The 19,438-nt window shown below is 44.2% G+C and overlaps 1 long non-coding RNA gene across 1 annotated transcript; it reads left to right on the top strand.

The window, feature by feature from the left end:
- The first annotated feature begins 17,334 nt into the window (after positions 1–17,334).
- On the top strand, positions 17,335–19,208 carry LOC135373344 (uncharacterized). Its single transcript, XR_010416417.1, has 3 exons — positions 17,335–17,636; positions 17,718–17,792; positions 17,866–19,208. It is a non-coding gene; the product is annotated as an uncharacterized LOC135373344 (long non-coding RNA).
- Positions 19,209–19,438: the final 230 nt, after the last annotated feature.

The following is a 19,438-nucleotide window of genomic DNA, read 5'->3' as shown; positions in this document are numbered from 1 at the left end:
GTGCTGGCAAGTACTGTTGTCTATGTAAAGTGTTGTCCATCTCATTACACTTCCTCTAAGTATGCCTTGCTGGCACTGTGCATGTGAAAAAAGATTTTGGGAACAATGCAGCAGGACTACACCACTACTTCATCAACGTGGACGCTATTTGCAAGAGTTCATCCATTTCTCCTTTGTCTCGCTAAAGGTAGTACCTGGAGACCAAAAATATCTATGCAGACAGCAGCAGTAAGCTATAAGCCATGTGTTTCTTAAAAAAAAAAGAGCAGTCCTATGGGAGCGTTGAACCGTTTCGATTATTGGCGTTATCTGAAACTGGGACTGAACCGGAATAAAATCCAAGCAACGCGAACCCGTATTTTTGGCAGTTTGGCACCCTGGTTGCAACTAATGTGTAGAGAAACAGTAAGCAGCTAAAGGGCAACCGTGCCCACAGTTTATGTAGTTTTTGACTGAAGATGTCCCACTTCAGATTATGAACACATGATGGTATCGGAACATGCCAAACCAGCTACTTATACTTGAGTTATGCCTCCTATACAGTTTGCTGTGGCCAGGACAACCTACTGCATGTCACAACCACCGTTGTTTCCGCCAGGTCTGCTGGAAAGAGTGGGAGTGGAGCGGTGCTCAAACAGGAACCTGTCACAATAGTTTCTAGTTAATAGAATGCATAATTGGACTTGTAGTTACCATACATGATAATTTAACCTCTTTTAGTATGACTCTCACTGGTGCATCACATAACCCGGTGTCATGTCGATTTCATATTTCCAGGACCCTGAAAACTTGTGCTTTGACTTCTTACTGTTAAAAATATAAGTTACCAATAAGCATCTATTACTCAAAAAAAGAGAAACTTCAGTGTGATGTGCAACCAACTGCACAAAGGTCTCTTTACTAATAGACGGTATCATTCGCACTTCTGACATTACCATACATTGCGACAAATGATCACCCTGTCAAATTTAGGAGAAATGACACTGCAACAGACGTGTGCAAACATACCAGCAGACTTCTGATATGTGGCTCTAGTATTTATTGCTCATAAGAAAAAATGAAAAAAAAAAGACAGCAATACAGCCATATTTGATCAGTAGCACCCTCTCAAGCCACCCAGCAGCGTGTCGTAGTGCACGTACGTTTACGTTTGAAAGTTATGTTGAAGTTTTCGGATAAAGAGCCAATCTTAACTGAAGAAAAAAAAAGGAAATGGAGCCAGAGAATTTACCGAGAAATAATGTTTCACATGTAAGTACAACAGGTAGGTAGACACCAAAACTGCATCAGAAAAATCACTCAGGAATAAAGACCATAGGTACATTCATCAGGAAACTTGAAAAGAAAAGAGTTGGCGCACATAGCATACATATGAAAGGTCCTGCTTACCAGTTTAGAAAACTTTCGGTGCGATGGCCTTTTGCAGCCACGATTAAGTTCCGTCAGCGTCGCCACTTCTGTCTGGAAACGTGTCACGTCTTCTACCTTTCAAGCTCTCGTGTTCTCCGTGCACTGATCTTCACCGAATCCAGCAGCAGAAGCAACGTGGTCTTCTGCATGCCTTGTGCAGTGCTTGTTTGTCCTGCCTTGCCTAAAAACCGCAGAGACGACATGTTTCGATCAGCGCATGTTGGTGTACATCTTGCGACAGCCGTGATAGCGGTTCACTCGTAATCAGTCACTAGCGCACGAGAATAAATCCTCCAAACCCAATAGAAGTGCCTGTTCTTAATTTTTTTGTTCTTCTGCACGTGGTTTGCGACCCAGTGTAAAGTCTGCTTTGGCGACACTAATTCATCCTGCCTTGTTTCTGGAACGTTTTTACGATGAAGAAGTAAGAAAACTTATTGGAAATGAGGTCTCGAAATCTCCTTACCTGTCGTGTCGTGCATCACGTCGCATTCGAAAAAGCTGTTTGTCATCTATTGCGTGGAAGTTCACGATGGTGTAGTGCTCGATGGCATGCTTTCACGATTCGTTCTCACACTGAATAGCCAAGAACATCACATAATTGCCAACGAATCGAACCGCAGCCAACGACACAAATAATAATCCCACCATCATGTAGAGGAACACGTTCAGAATCAGGCCTACTACGCGTACAGGGAGCGCGCTATACTAGTCGTCATAGGTAGCCACACGGAGAGAAAATATGGAAATATCCATTACGAATAGTGTTATTAATTCGCGCGCGAGAGCAGTAAAAAAGGCCAGTACAGCAACTAATAAGAACTAAATTCCAACAAACCTTCCTAACACATAAGTAATCGAATTGCGGAAAATTTAATTCATGCATCCAATTTTCGGCATGAAATTTGTTAAGTACAGCCCTTGTCCTGCTGTAGCGACACAGCAACACAGAGCGTAATGAAGGCTAAAAAGAAGATAACACACACTGTATTTTTTGGTATTTTTCGTACAGTATCAACGTATCAACCTTTTTCTCTGCAAACCTCCGCCCGCAAAACGCAGCCCATCTGGGCCATCGTCACGGGTATCAAAATCCAAAACCGAAGGCATATCCACGCGGGCAATTCGTGGCGGGCTTACTGCGTTCACTCGGTCGTCTCAAACGTGAATGCTTGTCCCTCAGGCAGTGTCTTGTACAAAGAGGACGAACAAACAGCTATCTTGTGTACCAGTGAGATGAAGCGAGCGACAACAAATGTAAATATAATGTAAATATTCTCCATTTGTTCCCAACAGAGGTTATTTAAGAAATCGACCTGTAGGTAACTACTCTCGTTTTGCTAGTTGGTATCATTTTGCGCGACGTTGTACTAATGTCGAAGCATAAAGAACAATACATTAAACATAAAGCGTCTGCACAGGCGCAAGCGACAATATCACTGTTTAGTGAACCTGGGCTTTCTAGCAATGAATTGGGTCCTTTTGTGAACGCGTCTCCTACGCAATACATTGCCTCTATACATCAGCCCAACTCCGCGACGCTTCCTTCTACTGCTTTTGCCACAGTTCTGCAACCACCTAATCAGTGTGACGAAAGCTTTGCTTTGGAAAGTAGTTCCGGTGATGAATCAGGTGCCGCACTACCCGTATCCGTTAGAGGTTGTGATGGAAGGTGTAGGGAATCGGATGATAATTCGAGCAACGGCGTTGACAAACACAGTGACGCGAACTTACCCACTGATGAGTTGTCGCGTCACCTGAGGACATGGGCTGCTGGCGACAACATCACTCAGGGTGCGTTAACGCGGCTGCTTTGCATACTTCGGCGGCATAGCTGTTACAGTGATCTGCCGCGCGATGCCCGAACGCTCCTGCAAACCCCCAGACACAGTACAACTCGCGTCCGCAGCATGTCACCTGGCATGTACTGTCACTTTGGTTTGAGTGCTGGCCTACAAATAGCTCTACGAAATGTAGATGAAACCCCAGAATCTGTTGCCCTTGCCTTTAACGTCGATGGACTTCCCCTGTATGACAGTTCCAAGACTGAACTGTGGCCAGTCCAATGTAAGGTGAAAGGAGTCAGCAATAGTCCTCCCTTTGTAATTGGTGCATACTGTGGAGTCTCTAAGCCATGCCCCAATGATTTCTTAAGGCAGTTTGTTGACGAACTGCATGAACTTCTACAAACAGGGCTCATTGTAAACAACTCCCTAATAAAGGTGGAATTCGACAGCATCATATGTGATGCCCCAGCTCGCTCATACATCTTCTGTATTAAAGGGCACACAGGGCATTCTGGTTGTCCAAAATGCACCGATGAGGGTCGATATGGAACGAACCGAATGCATTACAGCACAGCCTGTGCCCCATTAAGGACAGATGCAAGTTTTCGCTCTCATGATGACCCAGAACACCATCGAGGAACCTCAGTTTTAACTGAGCTGCCAATTGACATGGTGCATGGTGCACCACTAGACTATATGCACCTTGTGTGTCTTGGTGTAGTGGAAAAGCTGCTTTTGCTGTGTGTTAGTGGGCCATTGTCAGTTCGAATGGGACCCATGGACAGAAATGATTTCACAGTGAGAAGTGTTTCACTACAGGAAAGTATCCCCCGTGAATAGGTGGAAAGCCACAGAGTTTCGGCTTTTCCTCCTATATACAGGTCCACTCGTACTTGATGGTGTACTTCGAAAACCAGCTTACCAGATTTCCTCACGCTGCATTGCGCCATTTCACTTCTCGCACATCCGGGACTTTGCCAAACACAAGCTGACTATGCCGCCTCCTTGCTTGCGCATTTTGTCAGAATGTTTGCTGAGCTTTATGGTGAGCACTACGTTACTTACAACGTGCACTGTCTTCTGCACTTAGCCGATGATGTCAAAAGGCGTGGCCCCTTGGACACATTTAGTGCCTTCCCTTTTGAGAATAATATGAAGGTTCTCAAAAGGCAGCTAAAAAGGCCAGGGGCCACTTTGACACAGCTGTATAACCGCCATACTGAAGCTACCCTTGCCAACATTCAGCAAGCTTCACGACAGAGAAAGGTGGGCTTAAGAGAGTCTCATAATCGTGGCGAGCTTTCTCATGAATGTACACAACCTCAGTATGCAACCTTCACTTCTGAAAAGTTCACGTTGCGTACCACCGGCCCAGACAGGTTTTGTTCTGTCAATGGCCAGCTGGTTGAAATACATACTTTTGCTACGTTAAGGTCTTCCGGGGAGCCATGCGTAGTGGGCTGTGAACTTGTGCGGCAGAGGGATTTCTTCTTAAAGCCATTTCCTTCATCCCTGTTGGGAGTATCTGCAGTCTCGAGAAGACCGGGCCTTAAGGTCTGGCCACTCGCAAATTTGTCAAAGGTGGTCTGTTTACAGCATGGCTCAGAAATGATTGTGTTCCCATTGTTGCATTTAGAATAGGATGACGCCCGGCAGGTTCACAGTAATGTAACTTTGCATATTGTCCTGAGAACAACAATGGTACAATCAGTGATTGTGTTGCTGCATATCATGTAATGCAAGCAGCTCCAGTCTACGTCAGTTACTTGTTTTTAATGATGGGTTGGTCTGCAGCAAAACACACCAAGAATTTCACGTGTAGCCTGTATTTCACTATAATGTCCCCGCATCATATTGCACTCTTAGTGTGCATGTTACGTTGCATCAGTTCCAAGCACTATATACTGTCCAAGTTTATTTACAAACACATGCAACTCAGGAAAAGGTGCTGACACCTGAGTGGTTCGGTTTTATTGATTCTTTACCTTTAGAAGCTTATGTGCCTGCATCGTCGTTTTGTACCCCATCTCGGCTAATTTCCTGCTGTTTATTTACTAGTTACAGATTGTCACATGCAGTTGCCTGCATAAGCACTGCTTGCCAGCAATGCATCTTTTTTCCCTACCATTTATCCTCATGTTGCAACCATGCAGATTGGTGAACCTGCAACCATCGCCTTCTGCCTGAACCAGTATATTGACTCAATGCTTATGCACAATGCTCGTAAAATTGTGCCTGTTGTGCTGTGTTTCTTTTTGTGTGTGTGCGTGTGTGTGTTTTTGCATAATACTGTAAAGATATTTGAGCCTGCATTTCAGATACCATATACTATAGCACACTTCGTTGAACGTAACGAGGTCGAAGTGGTACCTTGTGCATGGGTATCACGAAATGTCTGTAAGTGGCCCCAGCTTCCCACGAGCAAGGTTCATGGAATGATAAAAAAGGGGTCTTCTCCTGGCGATGACTGTGAGAACTTTGACGTTGTCGTGAAGGGGGTATTCTGTAAGTCCCTTTTTTTGCAATGGAATGCTTTGGGATGTTCAGGGTTGACTTTTGCAGCATGCTACAGGGATGCCAGAGAGAACCTCGCGATGTCTGCATACACATCTGACTTTAGTGCTGCAACGGAGCTGCCGCCTAAGAGGATCCGTCGTCCTAGGGTAATCGACAGCGACGATGACGACGACTACCCGACTATACCAGAGAGCTTCACCGAATGTACTGGAATGCTTTGCCCCGTACTGTATACAAAAAACATGCTGCAAGTAATGAGAAGCCTGTGTAGCCACATGCAAATTATCAAGAAGTTTCATATTCTTAATTAGCTAAAATAAGTTGGGAAGTGATTAACATTTAGAGTCACTGGTAAATGGTGTAATGACAGCTTTGCATTAAATGAAACAAAAAAGTGAAACAATTAAAAGTTTTAGTAATAGAACACCTCTGCACCAAAGTAGCTAATTTCCGTGACGTACACATCGACTAAGTTAGCTGGTTCATTGTGCATGAAGTTGTAAGAAAAAAAACACTTTTTTTGTACACTGAGTTCTAATTGTGAAATCGTACTAGCCATATGGGGCATGACGGCAGGACATCACATGGCAGTGACTGATGAAGGAGAACACGGCATGCTTCTAGATCACTAAACCATGCCTATTCAATAGAAATGCCTTATTTTATGTGTCTTGATATGAGGTTATATTTTTTGCGAGCTGTACGTTAAGCCAAATAGTTCGGAACAGTACTTTCATTAATAGAATGTTATAGGTTCTGGGCACACATATGTGAAAAAACATTCTTATTTACATTTTAGTGGTTTCATCCATGGTGCACCTTCCGAGTATATAACCTATCTATATCTGTGCGTTGTGCAGCTGGCCATATTGTATCATCTGCGCAGCACTCAAGTGGCACAAGCAGCAAAAGTATGACAGTCACAATTTTGTGGTAGTAGTATAACGAAGTCTTAACAATGCTAATGTTTTCTTTTTTGTGTGTGTGGACTATAGGTTCAAGCCATTGTTCACCTTCACTGTTGAACAGCCAAGGAAATGGTATGTCTGTACGGATGTTTGACTTTCCAGAGCTCAAAAATATTATCATTGTAGGGGCCAGGTTATCTCGCACCTCAGCTGCTGTGCACTGTAAGTACATTCAGAAGCGTATTTAGTTCACATGTGGCATCATCCATGGTGCAACTTTCTGAGCCTGTAACCTATCTATATCGTTTTGCAGCTGACCATATTGTAGCGTCTGCACATCGCTCAAGTGGCACAAGCAGCAAAAGTATGACAATTAAAATTTTGTGGTGGTAGTATAACAAAGTCTTAACACTGCTAATATTTTTTTTTTTTGTGGACTATTGGCTCAAGCCATTGTTCACCTTCATTGTTGGAAATGGTATGTCTGTGCTGAGGTTTGACTTCCCAGTGCTCCAAAAATATTATTATCATTGTAGGGGCCCATCTATCTCGCACATCACCTACTGTGCACTGTAAGTTCATTCAAAAGTGTATTCAGTTCACACGTGTTTGTGTTAGCCAAAAAAATGAAAAGCTTGAAAGAGGTACTCTTCTCCTGAAGAAACCCTGGATGCAATGAAATAAGCATGTAACCAGTCTTTGTACTAGTCACTAGGGCATCTTTTGCATGGGTAGTCCACGAGGATAGGCCACTACATAGCTTTTTTCTTTTCATGTAGCACAATCATTCTCAGACGAGTCGAGGCCGTGTTCTCCTGCATCACAAATCCAACTTCCATTTGGTATTGCTATAATCTTGTTTGCGTGCAAACATAATGACCATGTTATGATTTAATTATTCAGATGCAGCAAATGGGCAAACTCATTGTGACAGTGCTGGTACGGAAGGCCACAACAAGACACCTGAGCCTCTACTGCCTGAGCACGGTAAGTACTTAGTCGAGGTTCTTTGTAATTCCTATATATCTTCTCTAATGAATGCAATTTAAATTGATTTCTAGAATTTCAACGGCAGGTTCTCAGGAATTTGAACATAATCAGGATGACGTTGCAGCAGCAAGCAGACCTGATTTCAAGCTACGCACCCCTGCAGAAATCCGGCCCATGTACTCCTCTATTTCTGCCACAGCCACTGACCTCTGTAGAGGAACTACAAAAGTTCGAGCAGAAACTTACCCAGCAGAAAGAAGAACAGCTGGTGGGTGCTCTGCAGTTACTGCACTGTAAAAAAATACTGTGATTTCTACGGGCGTTTAGTAGTATGTGACGACGGCGTGTTACCGTAATCACAAATACTGCGAAAACTACGTAAAACGGTGGCGCCATCATCATGTGCCGGCCAAAAACTTCAATGCGGAGGCAAGGCCAAGCCAAGTACGGGGCATTGCCGTCATTCGCAAACGCTGGAAGCGGAACATCGTGCGCGGACGATGGTTGACGAAGGACGACGAAGCGGTTGTTGTAAATCTCGCGAATGCATGTAGTTAGGTAAGCACATTTCTGTTCGCACATCCTGTTCTTTGCGATTTGAGCGTGGTGCACCGTATGCCTGGTTTTGTTCAACTTGACACCAGTAAATCGTGGCGCGCGTTTGCGCGTCTCCCTAGTTCTGTGTGTACGTCCTGGCTCGTAGGGTGATCAAGGCGCTCTTGTTGTAATGTATCGTTGCGGAAGGTGCCCATGTGTTTTTAACACTCTGATGGGCTAGTTGACCACCGTAGAGGTGTACATGAAGCGAGCAGAATACCGTGCTGTCATGCATTATGTGTGTACACGGCGGCGACCTATGCAAAACTCGGATGTCACATTTTGGGGCGTTACAAGAACACACCAGGGCGGTCGCCTCGAATCGATTTGCTCTCCGAAACCACGAAAGTATGTCACGTCCATTCGTGCTCGCGTCAGTTCACTACGAATATAGAGATAATGTCACATATGAAGCAGCACATACGAAAGGGTCATGATCAGATGTCCTTATGAACGCTTCCAGAAGAAGTTCCGTGCCGTCTCCGCGCTTTGTGTGCCCCTTCTTGTTCTTTCTTTGAAAAAATAAAACAGAGTCTAATTTCCTTTCTCTTTGAAGTGTTTTCATGCCAGAACTGACTGATGGGTGCACATGGTTCCTTCGTATGTTCTTCCTTCGAAAAAATAAACCATTAGTATAACTGCATGTCAACTGCCCTGCTCCCTGTAACAGTTTCCTTTCTCTTTGCAGTATTGTGATGCCAGACCTGACTGATGGGTGCACATGGTTCCTTCGTATGTTCTTCTTTTGAACAAAATAGACGGTGAGTATAATTGCATGTCAATTGCCCGGCTCCCTGTAACAGTTCTCTTTCTCTTTGCAGGGTTTTCATGCCAGAGGTGACTGGCGCATTTTCATCACTATGTACATAGAAAATAAATCTCAATGTGACAAACATCACAATGTGTTGCGCATGGTCATTGCTTAAACTGCTCTCATTGCTACGACTATATGTAGAAAAAAAAGAGGGGCTCCAGGGACGAGCACAGCACGATAAGGGTACACGGCATATGTCAGTTAAAATTACTGGCCAATGCAGTTTTTTTAACGACCACAGCACAGTAATGCTACACGGCGTATCCCTGTTAAAATTATTGGCCAATGCAGTATTTTTTCACGGGCACAACTTATACGGGGCCACCGTAAAAATAACGGCCGATGTTTGGCAGCCAACTTTCCTTGCATTTGCCCGTTTTTTTTACGGTGAAATTTTTTACAGTGTGGTTTATCAAAAGTAGTGCCCAAATTACAGGAACCACTTTTGTGTTTTTTTTTGTGTGTATTCCTTAAAGTAACCTTAGCATAAGTTGTGCTTTCCTTGCAAAACTGTATTTTACATATGCCATTCTGCAGCTTTATTGACTGCGAAGTAGTTGCCGTTACTAATTACCGAGGGTCTTTTTAGTACGGCCGTCAATGTTTGTTATCTACAGAGGTGTGCCATCGCACGTGGGCTGTGCAGTCATACGGACATTTTTTGCAAGATACCATACAACTGCCAGATAAATAATTAGCTGAAATTTGTTAAATAACGTGTTAGTGAGCGAACTGTGTAACAGTGTGAAAATTATAGAACTGGAGCGAACCGGTTCTTGAAAGACACTCTGCTCGAAAAAAAATATATGTTTTTGGGAAACCTACATGCATCGAATTATCCATTGCCACATTTTGCCATAATGGATACTGAAGCTGACGCGAAACCACGCAGGTTCCTAACCTGTGCATTTATATCGGAGGGCCATGCCACATTCTATATGAGGCGCTATGCCATTATATGAATGTTGCAAGCAGCTCTGTCATGGCGCAACTGGTAATCCTGATACCTTTTGGGGACAGTTTGGGTCTTAGGTTGTTTTATAACACCTCAATATTCGTTGTATTTCTGCTTCATGCAGTTGTGCTCTAGTTGTAGCATGTGTCACACCAAAATTGCAAAAAAGAAAACTCGGAGATCGTGCTTCCTCTAGGATTTTTTAAAGCCAAGGCAGCTTTCAATGACGATTGCTTCCAATTCTGCTAGCTCACTTGTAGTGAAAATTCTAAAGTACAAAATTTTTTAAGTATAATTACATTATATACATTTTTTAGTTCATTATCCACAGTGCATTTAGGTGGCACGTTGTGCAAAATGTTTGCCTTACCACGTAGCCCACCTGCAAAAATAGCACCTCTGTAACTCCCATAAAATTTTTGGAAGACATCTGTTTAGCGTGAAAAAAAGAGCTATACAGGGGTTTGTACTTAGCTGCAACAACTTTTTATAAAAAGGGAAGTTGCCAAGACATTTTTACTTTTCCATATGGGATTACTGGACAGGGCTGCTACTAGGAAACCTTTTTTTTTTCACAACTAGGGCACTAATTAACGGAAATATTTAATCAGCTTCTTAATTATTGACTTTAGGGAGCACTATGCAATTGTGATATTAGAGCCCAATCTCCACATGATCCGCTCGAACTACTGATGAAGCACAAAAGTAATTGCAACGCGCACTACAGATATTTTACCTCTGATGTCTGCTACAAACTGCAAGTGATCTGCAAAAGAGCGACAGCCCTGCTGATATATCCGCCCTCACTTACAGTCACGATACCCGCAAACCCTTATCGTGGCATGTTCCACTATGTGTTGTTTTCCTTCTTTGCTTGCAAGGGGCTTCGTGCATCACCACTGCACATAGTAGCGCTTGTTGTACCAGTGAAGGGCAAGAGCCGTGTCCAGCATGATGAAAGGACTGATACAGCGAGTGACTACGAAAAGCGAGGCCTGTAGCGCTTGGTGTGATTACTTTTGTGATTCATGAGCAGTTCGGGCGAATCATGTGGAGGTCAGACTTTAACCCAAAGTCAATAATTAAAAAGATGATTAAAATATATCTGTTAATTAGTTCCCCAATTGAGAAAAATGTGGTTTCCTAATAGCAGCCCTGTCAAGTAATCCACTGACGAAAGTAAATGCATCCTAAGGCATCTCCCCTTTTTTATGAAAATTAGTTGCAACTAAAAGTAACCACTGTACAGGTTGTCTCACGTAACGTGTAAAAAAATTATATATAAAAATCTACACGTCAGAAAATTATGGGGTCAACGGTATTCAGCTTCAGAGTTTTTGTCATCGTGTGAGGACACTTTGATGAATTTTTTGCCATGAGAAATTTAATTTTCCGAATTAATGTCCGGAAATTGCCTAGTCAACCTAACATGTTTTCGACAAATTCGGGAAGCACAGGTTGGATTTAGCAAACCACGGAAAAATTTATTTCGTGGCACAAAAGTAAGGAGAGGTAAAAAATTGGGAAAATATCTCATTTCGGGCCTCGCAAATTAGCGCTCGCGTTTCACATCCTTCCAGAGCGCTGCAGGAGGCGACGCATAAAAAACAGTGGCCCCGCCCCTTCGCAATCAGCCCTTCATATCATGCAGGTTGCCGTATCACTAAATCGAAGGATTTAAAAAAAGCGAAGAGTAGAACAACAAGCTGTCGCTGATAACATGAGTGCAGTGAGAGTGGAATTAAAGGGGCGGGGCAACTGTTTTTCATGCGTCGCTTCCCTGAGCGCTCTGACTGGATGCGAAAGGCGAGCAGCATTTTGCGCAGCCCGAAATGGAATATTTTCCCAATTTTTTTTTCCGCTCCTTACTTTTGTAGCACGAAATGAAATTTTCCGTGGTGGGCAAAACTCGACCCGTGCTTCCTGAAGCTGTTGAAAAAAATGCTAGGTAGACTATGCAATTTCCATACTCTAATTCGGAAAATTAAATTTCCCATGGCGAAAAATCCATCAAGCTGTTCTCACACATGGCAAAAACTCTCTGAAGGCGAATACCGTTGACCCCATAATTTTCCGACGTGTTGATTTTTAAATATACTTTTTTGACACGTTACGTGAGACACCCTGTATATTGACCACCTACGTTTGTGTACAAATATACTTAACAAATTTTCTCGTACACAGATGTCATGTCGATTATACGGTTTATTTGCTACAGACTCAAGAGCTTGCAGTGCTTGGTGGGGGATCTGTCAAGACGGTAGTAAGGAGAATACTGTGCCACCTATTCAGTGATGACGTAGCAGAAAAATACAGCTGGGAGGGGAAGAAGGGAAAATTCATCTTCAAAGAATTGAAATTCCCTGGCATCATAACACGTAAGGCCAGTTTATACACTTTGTTGGTAGCAGTTATGAAGTAGTGCGGTTACTGTGATGAGCTAAAATATTTGTACTTATAATTATATGTGTAATTCTAGAAGTAGAACTAGTCTTCCCCATAATGTAAAAGCCTGAGTCTAGGCACGAGGGATTACACACACACACGACTCAAGGGTTTTATTCGGGCAAGACTCAGGCTTTTACGTTATGGAGTTCATCCACGAGGTAGCCTGGATCTGAGCCATTTTGTCAGAACTAATCTGACATCTCGAAACAACAGGTACATATCAAGACAAAAGTTCATGGAACAACGGAGTGGCATATAACTTCTTGTGTGCAGCACTCTAGCATCAAATAGGAGCAGATACACTTACACACAGGTGACATGATACGCCATGCACCTCTCAGTAAGTGTGTCGACTCTCGTTCACTGCTTCGCTCTGACCAAGAAGTATGTTGCTATAAAGACCTTTCCATCATGCGATCTTTGCGACGTAGCTGTGTATGACCTACTGTGTCCTGTCACAAGATAAGAGGAGGTCGACATAAGACACGACCTTCTGTGACAGAGTGTAACAAATGACACTTGCATGAAACTCGCTTCCTCAGCGAGTGATTTTTCCTAGTTGTTGTGTTTCTCATCGCAAAAATTTGGCAAAGTGTAATTTAAATTGGGTGCTCGTTTGACGATTTGAGTGGAATGACTTTAAACAATGCTTGCCTCCTGATGGTCATCAAATGACAATGCACCTCATTAACTCCCCTCCTCAACTCCCCTGTTTGTGAAGATCTGGTGCATCTCAAAAATACGCCTTGTAGATTCAAGGCATCTAGGAAAGGATTTTCAGGTCCCGTCATTTTATATTTTACGGGCCGTGCACTCCCACAGGAAGCTGACACAGACCACTACTTACGAGAAAAAAAAAATCAAGGAGTGGCTACGCCATGCGAAAGACAGAAAGGATCGCTGTACAAGGGCGTCTACCTATGTGGTAATTCAGTGACGTCAACAAGAGCAACTCCTAAAGAATTCTTCAGAATATGCAGGGGATAATGGATAGTGGCTTTCATAGGTGGCAGCTTTCCCCGGCACCTTAAGACATATATTTTTCTTATAAGAAATGTTCAAAATGCACAAGCTTGTGTAATAAGCCCCACACAACTTCAATAACTTAAGGAATTCCAGTGCAATATATGTATTTAGTATGCCACAGAATAAATATGTCTTCCTATTTTTAGACCCAAGGGACTGACTCTCTCTAGGCATGAACTTTTTTAGAGTACCGTTGAAGCTGCTGTATGCAGTGTTTCGCAGTAGGTTACTTGTAATAGGTTATGAACAAATTGTACTGAGACTACAATGATTTATTTCTTAAATAACAGCTTTCAGTTTGATTAGTTGCATGTGGTACCTGCCCCTGAAATTATATGGCGAAATAGGAAGTTCTAACGTATAAAGGTTGTAGCACTTTGCTTTTAGTTACTATTTGCTTAAAGTAACTGCATGTATTCTGCAACAACTTAGTTCCTTTAGAATTTCCTGTTTTTCCTCTACATAAATCCAGTGAACGCTCATCTGTTTTCACTGCTCCACGCCAACTTTAAATTTATTCATGTTGATAGTCAAACATAACTGCTTACAAGTAGCTTCATCCCCAGGACTGCTCACAACATCACGTAGACTGCGTAAAACACGCAAATGGCAATGGCATAACATTTAAAACAGGACGCTGAACCTGCTTGCATGATGTCCCACATACATCCATATATCCTAAAAAGATGTTCCTGGGATGTTCACTGGATCTACAAATGACAAAGAAGTGCTAGTCCACAGAATGTCCCCTGGATATCACTGGGCTCTGTGGCAAAGTCCATGGGATATCCCAATGTCCAAAATGGGATATCCATTAGACATTCTCTGGATATATATGGTTTGCTGGGTAGACATCTCAATTTGGAAGTCTACTAGACCTCCAGAGTTTTAGATGTTATTTATACATATACTAAAAATGGCTCACGAGACAGCACCAACGCGTTCCAGGCTAAAAATCTCCCTTTCGCGTCGTATAGCAGCTCGTATGAATTGTGGACCACACTTAAAGACTCCCAATGTCGTGCCTTTTTTTTGCGTGTGCCGTGGGGATATGTAGAGGTAAGATACGCGGAAAGGTTGCAGGTTGGTGAGAGCTACGAGAACCTGCCGATCCGCATTCGTTTGCTGAGGCTGCAGGCAAGGCCGGTAAGATGGGGGGGGGGGGGGGGGGCAGCGGGAGATGGGGCCCGCCGAACCGGGACCTGTCGTAATCATACAAAGAAGAAGTACTGAACTGTGTTATCACGACAGTATCGTGAGGAGGGAGTCCCGGGCATGACCCATCCCCAGGACCTGTAATTTCGCTCGCCGTCCCTGGTTGCAGGCAGTGCACACTGAAATACGTGGTCACTGGGACAGTAGAATAGTCGCAGTCAAAGAGTGACAGTCAACGTCGAGCCCAGGCTGTGTCTGTCAGAAATCGTTGCAGGGCGTCTGCCGTAAAGCGTTTGGATGGTGGATTGTTCTATAGCCCTAGAAGAACTTTCAGATACTTTCGTATGCGGGTACTATTTCGTAGACTTCTATCAAGTAGCGCAGAGGACACGCCAGACTCTCACTGGCTTCATAGCTAAGAACATTATACCGCCGCAAGCCCCCTGGTCTCTGCCGGTATACCGCCGACCTTCGTAAGCCTTCCGAGCTTTTTGGAAAGAAGAGATCAGGTTCCCCGTCAAGTCCTTCGAGCTGATTTTCATGCTCTGGTAGACGAGAAGTTTTCTACGTTCACGGCAACATATACAGATGGCACATCCCGAAACAACAAGTCCGCCTCAGCATTCGTCATACCATCCGAAGGCGTAGTGCAAGGACGACGCCTTTCACATCCAACCTCCTCAACAGCTGCGGAACTCTATGCCATCTTTTCTTTCTACAACACATCGCTGACTTTGCCCCGCGGGCATGGGCAGTTTTCACAGACTCCAAATCTGCACTTCACGCTATTGAAAATTCCGGCATACGAGGCCCATCCGCACCTTTGGTCACAGGTGTGTTAATGCCTTACCACACTGTCTACGCAGCAGGCCACAGGCTAGTTCTCCAGTGGGTTCCAGCCCATTGTGGTGTCGTGGGAAATGAGCAGGCCGACAGCGCCGCAGAAGCAGCACTCTCTATTCGGGAACGGACCAGTATTGTTCTGCTGAGGGGAGACCGTCGTTCCATTCTGCGACGCCTCGTGACACCCCTGGCTTCCCGCCAATGGACAACCGACATTCTCCCCCCACCTATGTTGAGCAGAGTTGATCCAACGCTCGCTTTCTGCATGCCACGAAACACCTCTCGTCAAGATGCTGCATTATTCCACCGAATGCGACTCGATGTGGCCTTTACAGCTCAGTGGCCTTACCGCTTGAGACAAGTTGACACTCCCACCTGCTGCCACTGTGGTGCTCTAGAGGATCTGGAGCACATTCTTCTTCATTGCCCTTACTACCAACCTTCCCGGACCTCACTGTCCGAGTCTCTTCGTCAGCTGGACTCTCGCGCCTTCTTCTTCTCGAAATTGCTGGGTCCCTGGCCCAATCCAGCCCAGCAACGATCACCGCTCAAAGCCCTTTTGACATTTGGCCCATATGGCAGCTTTTTGTCTGGGACCACCGCCATCTCTTGATGGAAACGGAAATAAATAAATAAAAAAAAATAAATAAAAAATTTCTGGACACCATCGGACTCCGATCGTTATTGTGAAGGGGCTCTGTATTTTATACCCCGCATCCCCACCAGCAATGGGGGTAGAGTATCGCCTATGGCGATGAACCTCCCCACTCTCCTTCTGAAAATAAAGTTGTTGCTGTTGTTACTATTTCGTATTTGGAATTAACGTGGAAATTGTTCTACTCTCTCTGGCTACTTCGGTCTCCTGGGTACTGCACTGATCCCACGGGTGATTCCCTTTCTTTTCTCTTTTTTTTCTGCCAATAAATCCGCCCCCCTCAATGGGTGATGGAGTTAGCAGACAAGCTCGACCAGAGCCGTGTATGAGCCCGATTTTTTGTAGCCCTCTCTCCCCCTCTTCCCCACCCACCTCCTGCGCATGGGATCTCAGGAAAACCAGTTCCATCATTGAGCTCGGAAATGCGACGCGTAATCATTGTAGAAGAAACATTACCTTTTATTAAAGAAACCAAGTGGTTCAGATAGCATTGCATAAGCATACGCAAAAAAAAAGGTTTTCATACAGACACCGACAGCTTTCGTGGCCCTGCGATCCGCGAGCGTGTGGCCCCTGTCACCTGAAAATTCGACAGTCGTGCTGGGATGAAGCGGATGGCTTCTGCGACTCATCACGTGCTATATATGTGTATAATAATATCTACTTTCTCCAAACCGAATAGGTTCCCTTAATATGATAGTCACGCTTTCTGTTGCTCGGCACTATTTATTCTTTATTGATTCTGCAATATTCTGTAATAATCGTGTAGATTTACTTGCATTCAAATGTTGCTTCTTGTTCATATGTTTACCGTGTCAATAAATCTGTACATGTGAATTCCTTTGTCTTCTGGATTTTCATTTTATGCTTCCCGATAATATTAGCAGATGGCCTGGCGAAGCGCTCAGAACATGGGAGGGGGGAGAGAATTCGAGTGAGAGGGTGTGGAGAGGGCACGCAGCGCACATGCGCAGTTCGATCAGCCAGCGCGCGCTTTTTGGCGCCGTTTTCCGGCTACTGTGTCGTGATTCCATATGGATGATCACGTGGTCAGGGGGGGGGGGGGGAGGGCGGTGGTTTTCGTGGCGAAACTGTGGAAGCTACAGCTGCACTCCACTGCCTCTCCCGCCTCTCCTCTCTGGTTTACCCTCTCATTCTCTCTTGCGACATGCGCAGCGCCACGTGACCCTCGCCTTTTGAATTTCCAAGTCTGTGCACGCAGTTTTCGCGCTGAGAGCCACCTCGTTTGCGTTGGAAAAAGTCCGCGTGATTTCAAATGTTTGTGAGCAATTCCTTCATGGTATAGGTGGTGTTGTAACTTCATACTGAAGCTCTTACCTCTAGCTATTGTTTTTGCAATCTGTGCAACATTGTACTGCATGTACGTGAAAGCGTTTCAGGCCGGTCGCCGGCGGTTTAATCTGTTTAATCTGTCGGTTGTGGAAAGTCGAAGTTCGCGGTTGTCTTGGATGCTAGTACCCAATCTGAAGCTATTCGCGGGTCCGTTTACAGGATTTCAGACATTTTTCAGGTATGTAGACGATGTATCTGATATGCTTTTGTGAATGACAGGCATTCCCGTTCTTTTTTCTGCTTTTACCTCTTCTTGCAGGCATTGTGAGCGCTGATACGAAGATAGCAAGATTCAATGCGGTGTGACTGTTACTAACCGCTCTCTGTGCAAACGGCATGTTACATATTTTCATGACTCCTTCGCATGGACATGCAGTTCTAGCAATGTATAATGGTCTTTCTTGCAGGTTAAGTCCGTACGCAGCGACAGGCAATGGATGGAGTCGTCGCGAGCTGGTAATGGAACTCGTTCTCGCCGACGTTGGATCAAGAAAGGCAAACTGGACGGGAAATCACGAGTCCCCAAGTCTACGAAAAGACAGAAGAACACCATCGCCGAGGAGATGACTGCTTGATGTAAAATGTTTAGTCGTCGTTATTCGTTGGTGGGACATTGCGGATACGTGCTCCATGAGTTTAAGCTGTGTTGATTACTGCGTGTGTGTTGATGATCAACGGTACGCTTTCAAAGACATGTAAGTGCAGAATCAAGTTTGTGTTGTAATGGGTCACTGTTTCGTGTTGTTTCTTGTAAGCGATCCCCATCTCGATGACTCGCGCTTCTGAAAGCCATGTAAATAACAGTTGTGTGATTTGAGGCTGTTTTGATACTGCTACTAATTTGAGGACAGCGCCAGAGGCGCAGTGCAAACGAATGAATTTGGACCTTGCTGTGCCAACGTCACAACGCATTTAGGTAGCAAATTGCAGACTGGTGTTTACATCAGGGTCATTTTACCCCAATGGTCCAAAAGTCCTACGCCCCCAGTTCTTTATAAAGAAAACAAATGGTGCGTCTTCGCAATTGCGGTTGACGGAAGAACGACAGCACCTCACAGCTCCACCCTATAGTGGCTACTTTTAACGTAGAGGGATTGCAATACAGTGGCAGTACTATTTCGAATGCCCAAGACTAATGTGTTCCTCCATTTCCCCGGTCGCGCTGCGGGCAGTCTCGTCAGGTTGGTAGGTATGCGAAAAGGACGTCCGGATCATTTGGCGAATGAATGACCCATAAGGATTGCCTGGTGTCGTTCTTTCATAGAGTTAATTTACATTTGTCACCTGAGCATAACAATGTTCATCTGACAAATATTGGACTGTGGTGTTATGAGTGGTGTTACTATCTAGTCCATTCCTTTCAGTATGTCACTTGGAAAGCATTATGCATGCAGGCATTCTACCAAAGGGTAGTACATTCGACAGTATTTTTGGGCGCTCAGTATTTATTAGAATTTGTTCGTAAATTATTGCAACTTGATATTTTGCGTTTGAGGAGTTACAGAGTCAGCCTGATCAGGGAACATAAGTAACTGGAGTTTAACATTTCAATATTATTTCTAGAAGTTCAACAATACGCGTTGTGATATTATGGACATTATACTATCTAGTCATTGTCTAGCCGTTGATAAGCGCTTGTGCCATTATTGGCTTGTCGCAATGCTGCGCGATCGTAAAGTGAGGAGTACAGGCTGGTCACTTTTGCAGTGTTTTAATAGCTTTACTTAAAATAAAGTTTTGTCAAAATGTGCTTCATATGTGAGCTACTGCATGTCACTTTCACACGCACACATTCCCGAAACAGTACACACGTACAGAGAAGCTTTTAGGTGTGGTCTAAGTAAAGGCTAATGAAGGTATAATCCTAGACATTATGGCTATTTAAGGGCTAGTACAGGGCTAGGAGCCGCCTCAGTCTCGTATATAAAAGGTCTAAAGTTGCGTTAGGGGTAGACGTTGGATGTCTAAGTTGAGACGTCT

The sequence above is a fragment of the Ornithodoros turicata genome, unplaced genomic scaffold, assembly GCF_037126465.1.
Source record: "Ornithodoros turicata isolate Travis unplaced genomic scaffold, ASM3712646v1 Chromosome23, whole genome shotgun sequence".
NCBI classification, from domain to species: Eukaryota; Metazoa; Arthropoda; class Arachnida; order Ixodida; family Argasidae; genus Ornithodoros; species Ornithodoros turicata.
Note: the sequence above shows the minus strand (reverse complement) of the source record. Positions and strands in the feature narration are given on the sequence as shown.